Consider the following 18,661-nt stretch of genomic DNA (forward strand, 5'->3'; position numbering starts at 1 on the left):
ATACAGGCAAATGAGAGAAGGGGTTAAGAGTTGAGGATAAAAAGGGAGACTAGAGTATGTGAAAATTCTTACCTGAACCCATCCACCCCAGCGCAGCAGCCAGAATTTTGCTCTTCTTTTAGCTCAACCCTGTTGTCTGTAATATTGTGAAGGACAAAGCTTATTTACCCCCAGATCTCTATTGATCAAAAGTAAAAATTCCTATAGAAGTGATGACCATGATGAAGTTATTTTCTTGATTTTCTATGAAATGTTCGAGAAAATGCAAAAGGGGAACACTATCTCTGATACAAAATTTAAAAGATGATTACATCCATTTATCTGAAGATTTGCAAAAGCTTCTTTAATGAAAATAGGAGAAAATAGCGTCAGAAAGTGTATCAACTCAAAAAACTTCCAACATATTAATGCGTCCCAGTGAATTGGAAGGCTATAGGCAAGTAAGCATCTCTCTCCAAAGAATCCTAACTTTACAAAACAAGAGAGCAGAATAATTGGACCTTCTCAGGAGAGCACAGCTTTTATTTTTCTAACCACCCCGAAGCACAGAGGGCAAACAAAGGAATGGATGGTTGCCCGCTCTCTCTTCATTTGTGACATTTGGCTCTGTCCCCACTGGTGGTGGCAATGCTATTAACCCCACACTTTGATGTGGCAACTCCCCAAAATCTGTTGGCTGGTTTCCGGCTGGAGAATGAGCAGAGTTCCACCCTTGTGGCTCCAGAGAGAGCAAGTACACATCATTGCCAGTCAGAAAAGAGAAAAGTTTTTTCCTCTCTTTCCCTTTGTCCACAATGGCCAAGCCTGGACACGTTACTTCTAGAGAGTCATTCAGTCACCCATAATGCTATCCTACTGCTGTACAGGAGCCCAGGAAAAACCTGAGCAGAAGCAGCTCCATAAATCTCCAGGCAGTCAGTGCAAAAATGGTCACCCCACTTCTCTGGGTCCAAGTTACATGCCCCAACAGAGAGTATCTGCAGTCCTCAGCTCTGCAGTCCCCAACAGAGCAAGCATGTTGCGGCAGGTAAAACTCTGAGCAGATCATCATGATGATGATAATGCTGCTGCTGATGGTGATAATTATAATAAAGCTGTCAACATAATGATGGAGTCACTTATTAATTTGTTCAAATTAGCCAAGCAATCTCCCAGTTGGGGAAGGTAGGTGGAAAGAAACTGAGATCTAGTAACAGTGTTATGTGGTCCCAAAAACTGATTAGTAGAATTTCCACGTTTCTGTTATGTCAAAAGCTATAGCTTCATACAAGTACATACACAGATATTTATATCTATAAATACAGGAAGACATATATTCTAGAAAATTTAGCATAAGGAATAAGAGTGTGGTCTTGGGTACTAGCCAATCTGGGTGTACATCTCATGTCTGATACTAGCTAAGAGTGTGACCTTCAGCAAGTTACTGCAATATCTCTGTGCCTCCATTTTTTCATCCCTAAAGGGAAGGAATGATATAGCACTTACATCATCAGACTATTGTGATGATGAAATGAGCTCATTTATGTAAAGCACTTAGCAAAGTGCCTGGCACATTGTTATCTCAATGTAAATTATTATTTTTTATCCTGTTAAATGCAACTGCTTGTCATAAAAATATTATTTTTATATCTTGGCAGAGAGCCTCTCAAAATCTGAAAGTACTATCCCTACAAACGCAGCTGGCCAGAACATTCATGACTGCTCTCCTTCTGTCACGACAGTGCGCATGTGCATGCATACACACACACACACACACACACACACACACACTACCAAATTCCTCTCTGGAAAAAAAGGGATATGGAAATGACATTCTCAACATTTCATATAATTCCTGACAGTAAAAGAAAAGGTCAGCAAATGGGGAGAGGGGAGGTTCAGTGAGGAAAGAACACAAGGACAATGACCGTCTGCTCTTAGATCACCAACTGTCAAGAAAAGACAGAAACAAAGAGGTGCTGAAGTCCAAATGAGGTTTGCTATCATTTCCTTTCTTTTGTTCTCTTTCTCCTTTTCATTTCCTTCCTTCCTTTTCTTCCCACCTCAGGAAGCCACACAGGTTTCCAGCACCCCCCCCCCCCCACACACACACACAGTTGCGGTACAGTGAATAGGGTATTCGTGGGTAGAGTGGAGGTGAGCATTGACCACCAGAGTTGACGCAGGCTACAAGCAACTTTTATTTTATTTATTTTTTTTTTTAGGAACCCATAAACATTTAATAAGGATTAATTAACAGATTCGGATATATATTCTTCAGTATCAGCTCCAGAGTAAGTTAGCACATAAACATTTTGAGACATGGCTCTCACCCACTGACCACACCAACCCTAATGACAGAGTTGATGTCTGAAACTAGATCCTGAAATAGAGAGTATTTTCCATTGATAAGATAGATTTAGCAGTGACTCATATTTTATGTCACGCTATCACTTTTGAATTCCTTTTATTTTTTTATTTTTTTAAGTTTTTTTTATAAATTTATTTTTTATTGGTGTTCAATTTGCCAACATACAAGCGACTTTTAAATCAGCTACTTTGTCTCATAAAGCGCTACGTGAACTCACGCTCGTCTTTGTATTCTTAATGCCCCAGTTTTTTAACCTTTCCCCCTTTCTTCTTCCAAAGACTCTTAAGATCTGCCTTTCTAAACCAGTTCTCAAGAAAATGTGGTAACTCCAATTGCATTGAATGGGCAAATGAAGAACCCCATTTTGAGGCTGTATATCCACTTGAGCTTATTTCTAATCATCAAAAGCATCCTAACCTTACTCAGCACATACATATCTAAGCACTTAGCACAGTGAGATGTGCAGGGGATTGCAAACCTGGCTACACCACAGAACCACCCTGGGAGCTTAAGAATGACCAGTGCTTGGGCCCACCCTGGAGCAATGAAAACAGGATCTCTGGAACGGAGGCTCCAGGTGATTTTATCATGTGGTCACTGAGCTAAAGAAGAGACAAGAGCACTACAGGCCATCTTCAATAATTGCATGTCCTAATGTACAATCATAAAATGAAAGACTTGGCTGCTTTTATTTTAATTTATTTTCTTTCTTTTTTTTTACCCATTTCAATCAATCATGGCAAAGGAGAAATATTTGAAATGTCCTTAAATCTCAATGATATCATACTTTCTTAGGAATTCCCTAAACAGCGGACTTAAGAAAATTTTCTGAGGTTTAAACGCACTACTACCTAACCATATCATGGAATAACTTCTAATTATCATTTTCTGGGGCACGTGAGTGGCTCAGTCGGTTAAGCATCTATCTGCCTTCGACTCAGGTCACGATCCCAGAGTCCCAGTATGGACCCCTGCTCAACGAGATGTCTCCTTCTCTTTCTCTCTCAGCCCCTTCCCGTGCTTATGCTCTGTCTTTCTCGCTCACGCTCTCTCTCTATCAAATACATAAATAAATAAATAAATAAATAAATAAATAAATAAATAATTTTTAAATTATCATTTTCTATTAACACTTTCTATTTATCAGACACAGTACCAATGACTTTTGAATGTTATCTTTAAAAAAAAAAAAAGATTTTATTTATTTGAGAGACAGAATGAGGTGAGGCAGGGTTCCTATTGCCTGGCTCAATCCCATAAGACCGGAGCTGAAGGCAGGGCAGATACTTAACCGACTGAACCACCCAGGTTCCCTTTTAATGGGTATACTTTAATATGACTGGGCTTGCTAATATCCTCCAGGGGCTTACACTGAACAAACTGATGACTAAACAATAATAGTATTTTAACCACTTCAGGACCTTTGAGAAAAATATACAGATTATCATGGTCTTCAAATCTACTTTGGCCTTTATTCTTAAAAGTCTTTACTAAAGACATTTCTATTAATTTCATAAAAGTTTTAATATTATCATAGCACAAAAAAACACTAAACACTACTAGTCAAATTGATATACGTTTAGAGCCAGGACTGATCACTCAATGCTCCCATGATATGTTGCATACAGCATTCTTTTCTTATTCCATTCTGGCATGCATTATAGTTAGTCATTTACTCATCTTCTTCCCGTTCTTTTCACTAACAAAAAATTTCGGTTGTCAGGGGACATCTTATATTCTTTACGTTCTTTCTGCATCTATGCATACAATAGGCACTCAATAAATGTTCGTTGAATGTAACAGGAAAGAGCATTAAGCTAAGGTTTGGAAAGGAATGTCAAGCAGTGGGCTAGAGTAGTGTTGTCCAAACCCTGCACTGCATCACGGGTCATGAAATCAACTGTGGGTTGTGAGTAGCATGTTCTAGAACTGGAATTTAGAATAGAATAAAATAGGTAAGAATCTAAAATGTAAGAACAGCTCCTACACTGTGGTAAGTGCTCAGTATTAGTCTGTGAAACTGTCCTCCAGGATTTGTGTGTCTGCCTGTGTGTGTTTGTGCAGGGCCAGACCCACAAACACATCTCACTAAAGGTCGCGGTCGAAACCACCACAAGTCCATGGGCCAGGACACGGATCCTGGCGTCATTTCTTCTGGGGTCATGACTGAACTCTGCCATTAGGCATATGACTCTAAGCAAGTTAGTGACTTTCTGTTTCTTCAACTGTAGAATGGAAATAGTTTGAATTCCTTCCTCTTATTTTAGGAGGAATATAGGAAACAATCTCTATGAAACACGAGGCCCAGGGCTTGGCAAAGAGTGAACGCTTACACTCCCTCATCAATGAACAACATTATTTAAAACTTATAAATGAAAATGAAAAATGGTTTACAAATCCATGTTTTGTCCATATATTAGATACTTACATCTTCAAATGCCCAGCAAGTTACTAGATTCCTTTTGTTTTCCTCTAATGATTTGCAACAATCCAGCCCCTCCAAGATGTCCCTTAAACCTGTGGTCCCCAAGCCACTGTCGCAATTCAGTACTTGAGCCACGCTCCTTTCTTCCTCTAGAGAGGGGCCAGATGCATGTCTCCACTTTGCTTCGACAAACTTCTCCTTCTCCTGTCTCCTCCTGCTTGATGCCATCCTGACTCTGCAACAGTCAGCAGTTCCTCCTCTAAGATCTCACACCAGTCTGGGCAACCTTGTTATTATAACATTCATCACAACATATTGTTATGATTTGTTATTATTTTTTAACCTTCAAGCCTGGCCAGTATCCCAAGTACTAAGAATTGTATTTGCCTCATAGTAAAAGGTCAGTAAATGTTTAGGAAATTAATGAATGCTAGAAAACCTACTTACCTAACTCTCCTATATATCAAAAGAAGTAATCAAACACCTCTCATTCAACAAAATGAATTAAGTGCATTTAGAAGGTATTGTGCATTTATTCAGAAGAAAATGAAATGAATGCATTTAGAAGGCTCTGTGGAATGAAGACAATGTGTCCCTGCCTCCATGGAGCTTACAGCCTGCTTCTATCACTGCATCTGAAGGACTAGCCAAATATGTGGTAAAAATAAAGAAATTATGCTTTTTCTTAATTTAAATTTTTTACCAATATAACATCAAATGGTATGTCTTTACTGGTCAGAAAGTTACCTGATTCTCTCAGATTTGGTTTTAAATGTTAAACATGCTTGGCACACTCTGAAGTGCAACGGGGGCGTTGACTCATTACTGGAGCCAGGACAAGGACACACTGTGGTTTAGAGCCATCATCCAGAGCCTTCTGTCTGTCCTCTTGAAATTAGCTCAGTCTCAAGAAGATATGTGGCTTCTATAAACATGCCATTCTTATTTTATTTACTCAAATGCTTCCTACTTATTGTCAACATCTGCCCTGAACTTTTCAGTTAGAGTCAGATTCTCTTGTTTGTAAGAGAGCTCATTGATATAAAGTGAGGAACACATCTTAGCCAGTCAAATCTTTACAATAAACTGAGCTTTAAAAAAATCTTATATTGAAGAACTTCACTGCAGAGGAACCAGAGTTCTTAAAAATAATTTGCGATTGGAATCACACACAAATCCATTAGTTTTTGTTTTCATTTTTACTTTGAGGTCCATCTAAATATGTTTAAAAAAATAAAAACTTAAACTGCTGTATTAACACAACTCAAAAGCCAAACCTTAATTCTGTCTGCAGTTCAAGAACATTCCAAAATACTTCCAAGTTTAAAGAGAGAGACAGACCACATGGTGAAATTTTGCCAGAGTAAAGATAATGAAGATTTCTTTGAGCACCATAAGTCAGGCTACAAATGCAACTTGCCCAAGTGGGAAGCAGGATCAATTTCGCAACTGGTTATTATCTCACATTGGGGTGAGAAGGGAGAGCAGGAAGGAAAATGTTTTAGAGAAATAACCCTAGGCCCTGGAATTAAATCACATTAATTGTCCCCAAAAGGTATAATTAACACAAGTAATTAACTGCCGGAGCCTCTGAGTTATGAAAATAGCATAGCCATCCAAAAAGGACATCCTTTGACTTTGTAAGACCTTCTAGATCTATCATCGTTTAGCACTTAGCAAAGAGCTCCTCCAAAGCTAAGTTATCCTCCAAAGCACAACTTATATATGGTGAGTACTGGCCTATGTTTTAGCAAAATGGAAGAAATAGGTTAGAGATAACACGGTTTGAGTGTGGGATCATGGAAGCGTAAAGCCAGAAGCCGGGGATCCCTGGGTGGCTCAGCGGTTTAGCGCCTGCCTTCTGCCCAGGGCATGATCCTGGAGACGTGGGATCGAGTCCCACATCGGGTTCCCAGCATGGGGCCTGCTTCTCCCTCTGCCTGTGTCTCTGCCTCTCTCTCTCTCTGTGTGTCTCTCATAAATGAATAAATAAATAAAATCTTTTAAAAATAAATAAATAAAGCCAGAAGCCTTGGGAATCCTCTAGCAAATTGACAGCCCTCAGGCCAGATCTGATGTCTAAATCTCTCAGAGGCATTTTGTTGGCCTGCATAATATATATTTTCTTTTCTTTTTCTTTTTGTCTTATTTTTATTCATTCAGAATTGCCAAAGTTTTAAAACTGGAAAATTTCACGTAAAAATCTGAATTTTTGGATTCTCTTGAAAATCCATCAGAAGATCTGGCAACACTGGGCCCTTGTTCCCACATAACAGTTGGCTGGGACTGAATAGCTTTCACCCTCGTTGAATGAACATGTTCTCTCCAGTTCCTTCCACTCTCCAACATCTCCCTGACACAGGACCAAGGTTGACCTGCTTTTAGAGCTTCACCTGTGCTCTCTCCACTCTCCCTTCCTCATCCGCTTTGTCGGTCTCCTCTGGGTGAACCTTGTGAACTTGCTACCACTGATTTTATCAACTCCTCAGTCGCCCCTCTGTATGAAGACACAGGTTTAGAGATGTCACGCTATAGGCAAGACCAGTACCTGGGTCCTCACTGACCAATCCAGGGAGCAGTCACCCATTTCCAGTCCTGCTCTCAGGCTCAGAAGAGAAAGTAGCAGAATTTGGAAACCACTCAGAACCTGAGAAGAAAAGATCTAGATTTAACAGAGTTACAAAAAGGAAAAATGGGGCAGCCCGGGTGACTCAGCGGCTTAGTGCCGTCTTCAGCCCAGGGCATGATACTGGAGACCCAGGATCGAGTCCCACATCAGGCTCCCTGCATGGAGCCTGCTTCTCTCTCTCTGCCTCTGTCTTGCCTCTCTCTCTCTGTGTCTCTCATGAATAAATAAATAAATTTTTTTTAAAAAATAGGCAAAATAAGGGCCAGACACTTAAAGACAGTTGTTATAATCATTTCCCTGCATCTGATACTCTTATCATGTTCCCTATGCTACTGGGCTCTTGTTTCAGTTTTTCTCTTTTCCAGTAGATGATATCCACACTGATATGGCTTGTGTGATGATGATATCCACACTGGTGTGTTTTTTGCTTATTGTAGGTTTTGCATAACTTGCACATGATTATGCAGAGTCCAATCTGTTGTCTGAACATGCATTTGACTATGTCACATACAAACTAGTATATCTGCTACGTCACTTTCAGAGTAAAAACTCAAGACACAATGCAACATACACAGGATGCTGAAATACAAAAAGAGCTGGTGCATTTGAGGGGGTGTTACTGGAAATAATGAGAAGAAGATTTGAAATGGACACTCTCCCTGAGAGTCTGGCAGATCCAGTCTTTGTATTCAATGTTGTCACATTCGCTAATGTTTTTGATCTTAGGTTGATAATCTATTAAGGTCAATTATAACTCAATTTAAAAAATAAAATCAGAATGATAGGAATGAGGATGCAAATTTTAAAATAGAGAAACACTTCTATAGGTAGCAGGCTCAATTTCTAATTTCTTTTAACAAGTTATCTTGTACGTGATAGTTCAACAACTTGTCAAAGGATGGGCTTTTGACAGACATTTCTTGGCTTCAAATCCTGGTTCCATCATCTACTTAGCTGAATGACCTTATTAAAATTATCAACCTAAGACCAAAATTATGCCTTCTTCAGTGAAATAAGGTATGTGGCTCACACGATATATCATGTTTAATAAACATTAATAATAATTATCATTATTACTGGCAACTGAAACAGAGAATAGACAATGGCTCTACTCTGCATTTTGCCCAGGGAAGTAGAAGTGTCTTTCTATCCAGAGTTTTCATCGAACTAAGAGTTGGTATGCCATAAGACCAGATTTGGGGGAAAAACTTGAAACACATTACTCTTTTACAGTAACGTTTATAGGAAACAAATACCATTGAGATTTCATCCATTTATTTATTTTAGGGTATAAACAAAACTGAACTTCAAGGTATAAACTACAGTTAAGGATGCTAACATTGCTGGTATCAATAATAATAACAACAATGATGATGATGTTCAATAACATTTTTAAATTTCTTTGCATGGCTTGCCATATTCTCCACAGTCTAGCCCCATCCTACCTCCCAGTCTTATCATCTTAAATTTCAGGCTCTAGCCACTCCAAACGACTCTGCTTCCTTTGGATACATTGGACTTCCAGAACTCTGTGCTGTTTGCTTGTTCCAGCAAGGCTCGTTTCAATGGAGGAAATCCTCTTCCTTCTTCAAATCCCAGCTCAAATGCTACACCTGCTATGTAACTTTTTTTAGTTCTTAACCTTGAATGAACCTTTCCTTTTCTCTGCCATTCAATAGCACACTATTGATGTTACTGCCATATGACTCCTTTTATACTATCTTGTATTGTAGATATTTGTAAACATACCCATTTTTCCCACTAGACTAAACTCTTTGAAGGTGGAGACCATGTGTTCTTTGCTTGAACTCAGTTGTAAATTCTAGTTCAATCTCATCATCTACAGGAATACTTTGGTATCTGCAAAGAGCCTCTCAAAGTAAAGGCCAACTGCCTCAAGATATATGCACTCTTGCAATCTTTAATTAAAATTAAAGTCACGGGATGCCTGGGGGGCTCAGTGGTTGGGCACCTGCCTTCGGCTCAGGTCCTGATCCCGGGATCCGGGATTGAGTCCCATATCAGGCTCCCTGCAAGGTGTCTGCTTCTCCCTCTGCCTGTGTCTCTGCCTCTCTTGCTCAGTCTATGTCTCTCATGAATAAATAAATAAATCTTTAAAACAAATTAAAATTAAATAAGTTAAAGTCACTAGGTGAAATTTTCTTGAAAACCTAGAGTTATACAAGCAAGACATTGTGGTTTTTTGCACCTTCCCACTGGCTTTCTATACTCAATATACTGGTATTCTATAAACTCAAGAGATATCTCCCCTGAGTAAAAGATCACAGAAACCGGGGTTTCAAACGATTGAGATGAGGAAATAAAACTTGAAATATCTGACCTCATCTTTTAATTGTCCTCCTCTAGCCCCAGTTTCATGACCAGAACCAACCGAAAGCACCATGGTCTGGTTTGTCCTGGTACAGATTCCAATACCAACCAACATACACCGTCACCTCCATCTCTTCAGTCACAGCCAGAAGCTGGAGGAGATTTCCTAGCATCCTGGTCCACTTCCCCGTATTACCTGTCCTCCCCTATATTCACCCTCCACCAGCCTACATACAAAAGGGAAGCAACAGAGGATGTTCTTAACGCTGTTAAAACTAAGAGTTGTCTCAAAATTGCAGGTTGAACTATTCTATCATGCAATTTCCATTTCCTGGGGCCTTAAAAAAAAAAAACCTTATTTCTAGCAATGATATCGATACTAACCCTCTCCTTTTCATTCACGTGTTCTTTAAAAGAAAGTGTGATCAAGTAATGAATACTGATACTTTCACTGCAGAACCTTCCCCAGCTTCCACAGTCTTCCCCCTGGACCAGCCAGAACAATTTCTCAGAGCTAAAACCAACGTGAGTCTTAGAAACTGTCAGGACATACCACATTAACACAATTTGATGGAACAACTAAATATTCTACTCCGGGGATAGTGGGACCCGTCTGCAATCTAACTACTATCCAGATAGTTTAAGATCTGATTAAAAAAAAAATACACTCAAAGTAATTGTGACCCAGGAAATTGGTGATTTTCGTGACTTGCTGTGTAAGCGTATTATCTAGTGTAAATCCCGCCTCAGCAGCGCGGGTGGGTTGACCTGTACTGAACCAGACCTGGCGACCGCAGGCGCACGGACTGGTTTCTGACCACCAAGGTTCTAAGTGGTCGCCGGCTCTTTGCCAAGCCTGCGCCTCGCCCCGGCACCGCGTCGTCGCAGGTTCGCGCCCGGGGTCCGGGCGGCCGAGGTGCCGCCGCCTCCCCGGCCGTCGCCCGGACTGACCCGGTGGTGCTGAACCTGGCGCGGCGGCGCGGAACCCGCCAGCCCCGCGCGCTGCCTCCGTCCCCGCCCCGAGCAGCCCCGCGCGGCGACCCTCCCCGGGCGGCGGCGCGCCCCAGGCCCCCCGGACACGCAGGGACCGCCGAGCTCACCGCGTCCGCCGCCCGCTCACCCGGAGACCTCCGCCCTGCGCCCGATCCTTCCTCCGAGACCCTCGTCTGTCTGTCTGTCTGTCTGTCTCCCTCTCTCCCCCCTCCGTGCAAAATGCCTCCCTCCGAGTGCTGGGAACCTGGCCGCCCGCAGCAGCTCCCCATCCCGGGGCGCGCGTGTCGGGCTGCGCGCCCAGGGCGCTCCGAGCCCCGGTGCCCATCCCAAGGCGGCAGCCCGCCCCGAAGTGCCTGCCGCGGGCGACAGCGGCGCCGCCGCCTGCAGCTCCCGAGCCAGAGGGGCCCCGCTCGCCTCCGGGAGGCGCCCGCCGAGCCTCGGCGCCGTCCCGCGAGCCCCAGCCCTTTACCTGAGTGGCGGCCTCGGCCGGGGCTCCGGGGCGCGGCTCCGGGCGCAGAGCCCCGGGCGAGCCGGGCCGGGGGTGCGGGGAGGACCGCGGCCGCCGCTCTCCCCTGCCGCTCCGGGCCTGCCGGGCGCTATTTATCCGGGGGCCCGGCCCGGCCCGGCCCCGGCCCCGGCCCCTGCCAGGGTATTGGGCAATCGGTCCGCTACGCGCGGCCCCGGGAGCCGCCGCCCTCCGCCCCCGCCGAGCCCCGCCGAGCCCCGCGTGCAGGCAGAGCCGGGCCGGCCCGCGCCGGGGCGCCAGCTTCCCTTCCCTTCCCGCACCTCCTTCCCGCGAACTTCTTCCCCGCCGCTCCCCCCGTCTCCCTCCTTTGCGGGGCACCCCGGCCAGTCTGAACCGGTTGTGACTGCGCGGGTGGCGGGGGAAGGAGGAGAGGCGGCGGAGATGGAGGCGGAGAAGCCGGCGGTAGGGGCGCTGCTCCTGCTCTCGCGGCTCCGGCGCGGGTCCGGCCGGCGGGGGCGGGGGGGGCACCCCGAGGCCGCGGTGCTCGGGGCCCCCGAAAGGCCTCGGGAGAGCCGGCGGCGCGGGCCGGGCGCCCAACACGCGCGCGCCCCCGCCCCCGCCCCCCGCGCGCCCCCCGCGCGCCCCCCGAGACCCGCGGCGTCGGGGGAGCCGGGTCTAGAGGTGAGGGCCAGGCGCCCCCGCTCCCCCGGGCCCCCGGGGCCGCCGGGCGCCCTTCTGGCCGGAGCTGCATCCCCAGCTGGCGGGGATCCCAGGGAACCGGGCACCAGAACTCGGCGGAGTCGGTGCTCCTGGGCAGCGAGGAGCGCGGACGCCAAGTGCTGTCCTTTGTGACAGCTCCACGGGAGGGAGGGCGACCCCGCGGCGTCCCCGCCGGCCGAGACACGGTGCGTCTGAGCGCGCCTTCACGAGTCTCGCAGGGGGCGCTTTGGCTGGAGGATCAGGGGCTTGGGAGCCGAGCGGCTGAGGGCCCCTGCAGCAGACCGCGGGCAGCCCAAGGGCCCTGGGGCCTATGCGTGAGGGGACCCCCTAAAGTGGTACGCGCTCTCGGTGGATGCATATTTCTGGGAAGGGGCCCCGTTCCTCCTACCAGCCTCTCGAAGAGGCCTAAGGCCATGCCCATCACGGGGACATCCCTTTATACACTGAAGCCTCCGGTTCTGACCAAGACAGAGACCCCGCACTCTAAAAAGGGTTGTTTTGGGGATCCCTGGGCCGCTCAGCGGTTTAGCGCCGCCTGCAGCCCAGGGCCTGATCCTGGAGACCCGGGATCGAGTCCCACGTCGGGCTCCCTGCATGGAGCCTGCTTCTCCCTCTGCCTGTGTCTCTGCCTCTCTATGTCTCTCATAAATAAATAAAATCTTTTAAAAAAAAAAACAAAATAAAAAAGGTTGTTTTCCGAAGTCCGGAGTAAGCTGCCTCACCTTCCCGAGCCTCTGTTTTCTCTCCATGGTGGAGTCTACATGAAACGAGAGCTCCACAAGTCTCGAGGACCCGACCATCACGTCAAGTTTTCTTACAGCCAGGAAAGCAGTGGCTCCTCCTTTTGCTCCACACCATTCCTTTGAACCCAATTTACTGACTTTCAGGCTATTGGGAAGAGAATAGCCAGTGCTAGTTGATGTTTTGTATTTTGTTTTGTCCTAAGAGGGAGAAAGATGGGGGGGGGGGGGGCTAGTGGTGAAGTAACAGTAAGAATGATAGGGAGGTGGTCCCAGGAATAGTTTCTGGACAAGAAAATGGAGAGGTGATGCTGTCAACACCATCAAAAATGTATGTCTGAGAAGGAGAGAGGATAGAATAGGGGCTTCTCACTATGTTCTATTTTTTAGCTGGTCTGTGGTTACTCGAGTGTGTTCACTTTATTTGAATGCATTGACCTGTACACTGATAGGATGTGTACTTTTCTCTGTATGTTTTGATTAAAGATATTTTAGAAAGCTTTTTCTTTGATTCAAATACTCTCTAACCACCAAAGCCAGTGTCATCTTGATAGTTAGTTGATTGAACAAATACATGTATATAAAAGTATAAAAATATAAAAGAAAACAAGGAAACTGTATTTGAAAAATACTTGTGCTCACCCATTGGTTTCTGAAGGTGCTTTGTCCCTGTTCCCATCTCCACCAACTTTTTCCTGGATTTTTTTTGGTTGGGGGAGGGGACATTAAAGATTTTTTTTTTTTTAAAGATTTAATTATTTATTTTTAGAGAGAGACTACCAGCAGGAGGAATAGAGGAAGAGGAAGAGAATTCCAAGCAGCCCCTGTGCTGAGCACAGAGCCCAACACCGGCCTCAGTCTCAGGACCCTGAGATCATGACCTGAGCCAAAAGAAAGAGTCGGTGGCTTAATCAGACTGCACCACCCAGGCACCTCTCCCAGATTTCTTTAACAGAGATCAGCACTCCTGTGTCTCCTCAGCCAGCCCACACCTACCAATTAAGAACTGAAAATGAGCTCATTCTTACACACAGGAGCATGTCCCAACTTTAAAGTAAGACTGGATCCCAAGGGGTCAAAAACTCAAATGCCTGGGGATCCAGACTCATATTGTAATGAGTGGTGTGGGCAGAAGCAGCCTGGAGCACCTAGGGAGTGTGGAAGGTGGCTCTGGGAGCAGCGGCCACTGGCTTAGGGAGACACGGCCATGTGTGTGAGAAGTACCCTACCCCCTTGTGAAAGTTCCTTGTTCAGTCATATCTCAGTAGAGCAACTAGACATTCGAGAGAACTCTGGAATCTAGCCTACCCCTGACACTTTACCTATGAGTGGAATTTGACCCCGAGAAGCGGGATGTTCTGATCATACCCCCACCCCTAACCACCAGCAGGGCAGGGCGGGGGGGGGGGGGGGGGGAGAGCAGGTTGGCAGGGATAAAAATAAAACTTTCTCTCTACCATCCAGAATTTTCATCCCCAATGACTGGAAGAAGCAAGATTTGCTAGTGAGGTGGGGGTCAGATAAGTTTCAATAACCATCTAGTGATCGTTCTATAAATTCCATTGCATTCACTCGCACTGTAACAGATTAAAGGTTAAAAACTGCTAGAAGTGGATAAGTCATTCTCTCACATACTTACAGAGATTTGTTTAAAAGGACAGATTTTCAAATGTTAAAAATGACCTTAAAGACATACTTCATCACATTTTTACTTGTAATTCTCCAGAATATTGTTTCATCTTTTTCTTGCCTTTACTTTCATCACATTATTGGGCTCAAATGCTTTTTAATCTTAGGGGAAGGGATAAGAGAGAGAAATGCCATTTTTGGAGCACATGGTAATTGCCAAGAACTATGCGATCTCATGGGATTACATATTGTTATCTTCGTTTTACAGATGAGAAAATTGGAATTCAGAGGTTCACTTACTTGCTTGGTTGGTAAATGATGGAGTAGGACTCAGGCTGTGGTCCGACTGGCTGCTAAGCCTGTGCCCTTTCCACTCTACTTTAGGAAAACGATTAAAGGCTCGTAAGAGGAGTGCCAGCTCAGTAAACTCACTACAATCCACAAAAAAAACTAAGAAGTAGGTGCTAATATAATCATCCTCATTGGGTGCTAATGAAAATGAACTACAGAGAAGTTTTTGCCCCCAATCGCACAGTTAATGACAGACAGGCCAGAATTTTAATCTAGGCATCCAGGCTACAGAGAACCGTGCTCTGAACCACTACTCTATATCCTCACGAAAGTGGAAATCAGGGACATAGAGGTACATAGAATGTGGGTACACTTCCTTCTCTGTGTGTGTGTGTGTGTGTGTGTGTACATATATACACTTTCCACTTCACATCCTTCTGACTTGCATCGCACAGCCTCAAGGCCATAATAAAAGATAACTAACCTTTTATATGTACCAATTCCCAAAGCATCTAACACACATCCACATGTAGGACTCCCAACCCCTATCATGTACTCATTGTTTTCACAGAGAAATTATAAAATCCTGAAAGCAGGTACCTGGTCCGTCCTGTTCATCAGTGCTCCCGAGAGCACAGTGGCAGCAATAGGGTAGCACTTTGCTTTGAACTTTTGTTGAATGAATGAATGGCCAAATGAGCAATGAATACATGAATGCGCGCTCAAACTGTTAGTGACTTTTTTGCTGCAAGAGTGGCCTTATTCTGCCAAGCTCTATTTTTTTTTAACAGAACAGCAATTGACACATAATATTGTATTAGTTTCAGGTGTACAACATAGTGATTCAGTATTTATACACAGTGTGAAATGGTCACCACACTAAATCTAGTTACCATCTGTCACTATACAAAGTTGTTACGATATTGCAACAACTGTGCTGTACATTACATCCCCATGTCTTACTTACTTACTTACTGGAAGATTGTACCCCTGAATCACCTTCACCTATTTCATCCAGCACCCCTCTCCCCTCTGGCAACCCTCCATTTGTTCTCTGTATCTATGAGTCTCTTGCTGTTTTGTTTTGTCTGCTCTGTTTTTAGACTCCACATATAAGTAAAGTCAAATGGTATTCGTCTTTTTCTGCACAATTTCTTTCACTTAGCATAATACCCTCTGGGTTCCACATTGTCACAAATGGCAAGATCTCATTCTTTTTTATGGGTTAGTAGTGTTCTATTGTGTATATATGCCACATCTTCTTGATCTAGTCATCTATTGATGGACACTTAGGCTGCTTCTTTATCTTGACTATTGTAAATAATACTGTGATGAACACGGGGATTTTTTTTTTTCAAATTAGAGTTTCCAGGGCAGCCTGGGTGGCGCAGCGGTTTAGCGCCACCTTCAGCCCCAGGTGTGATCCTAGAGTCCCAGGATGGAGTCCCACATTGGGCTCCCTGCATGGAGCCTGCTTCTCCCTCTGCCTATGTCTCTGCGTCTCTCTCTCTCTCTCTCTCTCTCTCTCTGTGTGTGTGTCTTTCATGAAAAATAAATAAAATCTTTTTTAAAAAATTAGTTTCCATTTAACAGATGGGAAATTAAGGCCCCATGAGATTCAGTGAGCTGCCCAACATCAGAGGGCAACAAAGCAGAGAAATGGAAGCAAACAGGCAGCATGAGTGCAGAGGTCACGCCTCTGAAACTCAGCTTTCTGCCTTCTCCCTGTCCTCACCCACGGCCTTACCTCAGGACCCGGCACAGAGCTTGCACATATGAGGTTCTCCATCTGTGTATTGAAGAAGGGAAGGACAAAATTCCCAAAATTCCCCGAAGGACAATCTCAGGCCACCTCTCACATCTTAATTCACTCATGGAATTGTGTATGTTACAAATCCAGCTCATGTGATCTACGATGTAATCATGTTGGATAATAGATCACCAGAGAAAGGTTTAATCCCAAAGACAGGCTGTCGGGTTCAAATGTACCAATGAATTCAATTTCTTTTTTTTTTTAATACAGGTAGAATTGATTAATGTTATTTTATTTTTTAATATTTTATTTATTTATTCATAAAAGACACAGAGAGAGAGAGAGAGAGAGAGAGGCAGAGACATAAGCAGAGGGAGAAGCAGGCTCCCTGTGCAAAGCCTGATGCAGAACTCGATCCCAGGACCCCAAGATCAAGACCTGAGCCAAAGGTAGATGCTCAACCATTGAGCCACCCAGATGCCCCTGATTAATGCTATTTTAAAATAAACATAAGACTGTTGAATTGAATCTTTTGTTGAAACAGTGCCAATTTTTATCATGTGCCTCTGCCTAACTGTCGACTTCCATGTGCAGTACATAATAAAGTTTCAGACAGCCCCAAACAACATTTCAGTTCCAAATGTAAAGTTTTAGCCTTCTCTTCTCCATGACATGATGTAGGTGAAAAAACCTGACCTCTACTCTGTGCACAAGATCTATGCAGTCCAAAATTGTGGACAATTCAAATGGCTTACTGCGTGGTTTCCACAAGCAAACATTCAAGGTTTTTTGTTTGTTTGTTTTTTTTCATTTGAAAATATGGTCACCAGAGAACTAAGCAACATGCTGCCCCTTTGGCTTGTTGAACCTGTTATTGAACATGGTAGCCCACTTGTGAAAGTAAAAGGTATAGAGAAAAAAACTGCAGCCTTGAGGGACAAAAGTGTACAGTCAAGCATGTCCTGTAAGAGTTCAGACATGGGTAGAAAATGTGTAGATGGAATCAGCCTAACAGCACACCCCTCATCCCAGACTGTGCTGGCTCCCTCCCACCCCCACACTGTACAGCTTCTTAAACTGCAGGCAAAACAACCATCCATAGAATTGAAATGTGTTTGAAGTCCTCTGCTTTATTTTAAAGATGTACGTGACTCTTGCTTTCTACTCGATAGCCATATGTGTTTTAAGATCATAACAATATTTAATATATAATTACCTACTTTATTTTCCATTAATGGTATTTAATATTAATTTTTAAGTTTAGTAAATAAACATTTAATATTAATAAATATAATAAGAGCTTACATTTTTAAGCCATTTATATATACGGTGGATTAGTCAAGGTCCAGACAGGAAACAGAATACATCCCTGTGAGTCAAGGGAAGGAATCTAAAGGGAAAAAGTAATTATAGCACTGTGGGCAGAGTTAAAGGAATAAACAAGAGGCACCTGAAGACCAGACAATGGGAAGTGATTTGTGCTGCTGGATCCTAAGTAACAAAGAGAAGACCTAGCATTACCAGTACCTATGAAAGCAGAACTTGAAAAGGAGGGACCATCCAAAGGGAGCTGGAATTGGGAAGAGATGCAGTTTGAGTCAAAGACAAGTGCCAAAATGAGTGAGGAGAGAAAACCTCTGCCTCTTTCTTTGTTCTCAAGTCTCTTGATGGTGCTTATCATTGGCCAAGGCACTGAAGGAGCCCAAGAGGTGCTGTCCACAAGTAGTCAGCGTACTGGGCACAGAGCAGGACAAAGAAGTGCAGAAATTGAGTTGAGTGGGAGAGAGTGGCAAACGGAGACGACCAGACCCACTAGACGTTGTACTAAGCACTTAAGAAGTAGGTACTATTTCCTCCATTTTACAGATGAAAAAACAGAGATACGAATTTTAAGCCAAGGTTGTATGATTCTGGAGTCTCTGCTCTTAATTACTATACTTTTAACCAAGCTGTATTGAAAATTTTTTTTTTTTTTAATGAAAATAGTTTTAAAATTACTTACCTACTTGGGCTTCTGGGTGGCTCAGTTAGTGTGGCGGCAGCCTTCCACTCAGGTCACGATCCAGAGGTCCCGGGATGGAGCCCCACATCAGCCTCCCTGCTCAGTGGTGAGCCTGCTTCTCCGTCTCACTCTGCCCCTGCTCATATATTCTCTCTCTCTTGCTCACTCTCTCTCTCAAGTAAATAAATAAAATCTTTAAAAAAAAATTACCTAGTCTAAAAAAAAAAAAAAGGGATCCCTGGGTGGTGCAGCGGTTTGGCGCCTGCCTTTGGCCCAGGGCGTGATCCTGGAGACCCGGGATCGAATCCCACATCGGGCTTCCGGTGCATGGA

General features: G+C 44.2%; 1 protein-coding gene across 6 annotated transcripts in view; it reads right to left on the reverse strand.

The window, feature by feature from the left end:
* SLC16A9 (solute carrier family 16 member 9) overlaps window positions 1-18,392 on the reverse strand; it is a 58,711-nt gene extending 40,319 nt beyond the window's left edge. For 2 of the 6 annotated variants that reach the window (XM_038533988.1, XM_038533983.1), the window contains exon 1: window positions 11,198-11,294. The gene's annotated coding sequence lies outside the window, so the exon portion shown is untranslated. Of the gene's footprint in view, window positions 1-7,323; window positions 7,423-11,197; window positions 11,295-11,514; window positions 11,618-12,636; window positions 12,743-18,329 lie in introns of those variants that run through there. The other 4 variants (XM_038533985.1, XM_038533987.1, XM_038533986.1 and 1 more) reach the window with 4 other exon arrangements.
* Window positions 18,393-18,661: the final 269 nt, after the last annotated feature.

This window comes from Canis lupus, chromosome 4 (genome assembly GCF_011100685.1).
Source record: "Canis lupus familiaris isolate Mischka breed German Shepherd chromosome 4, alternate assembly UU_Cfam_GSD_1.0, whole genome shotgun sequence".
Classification (NCBI taxonomy): Eukaryota; Metazoa; Chordata; class Mammalia; order Carnivora; family Canidae; genus Canis; species Canis lupus.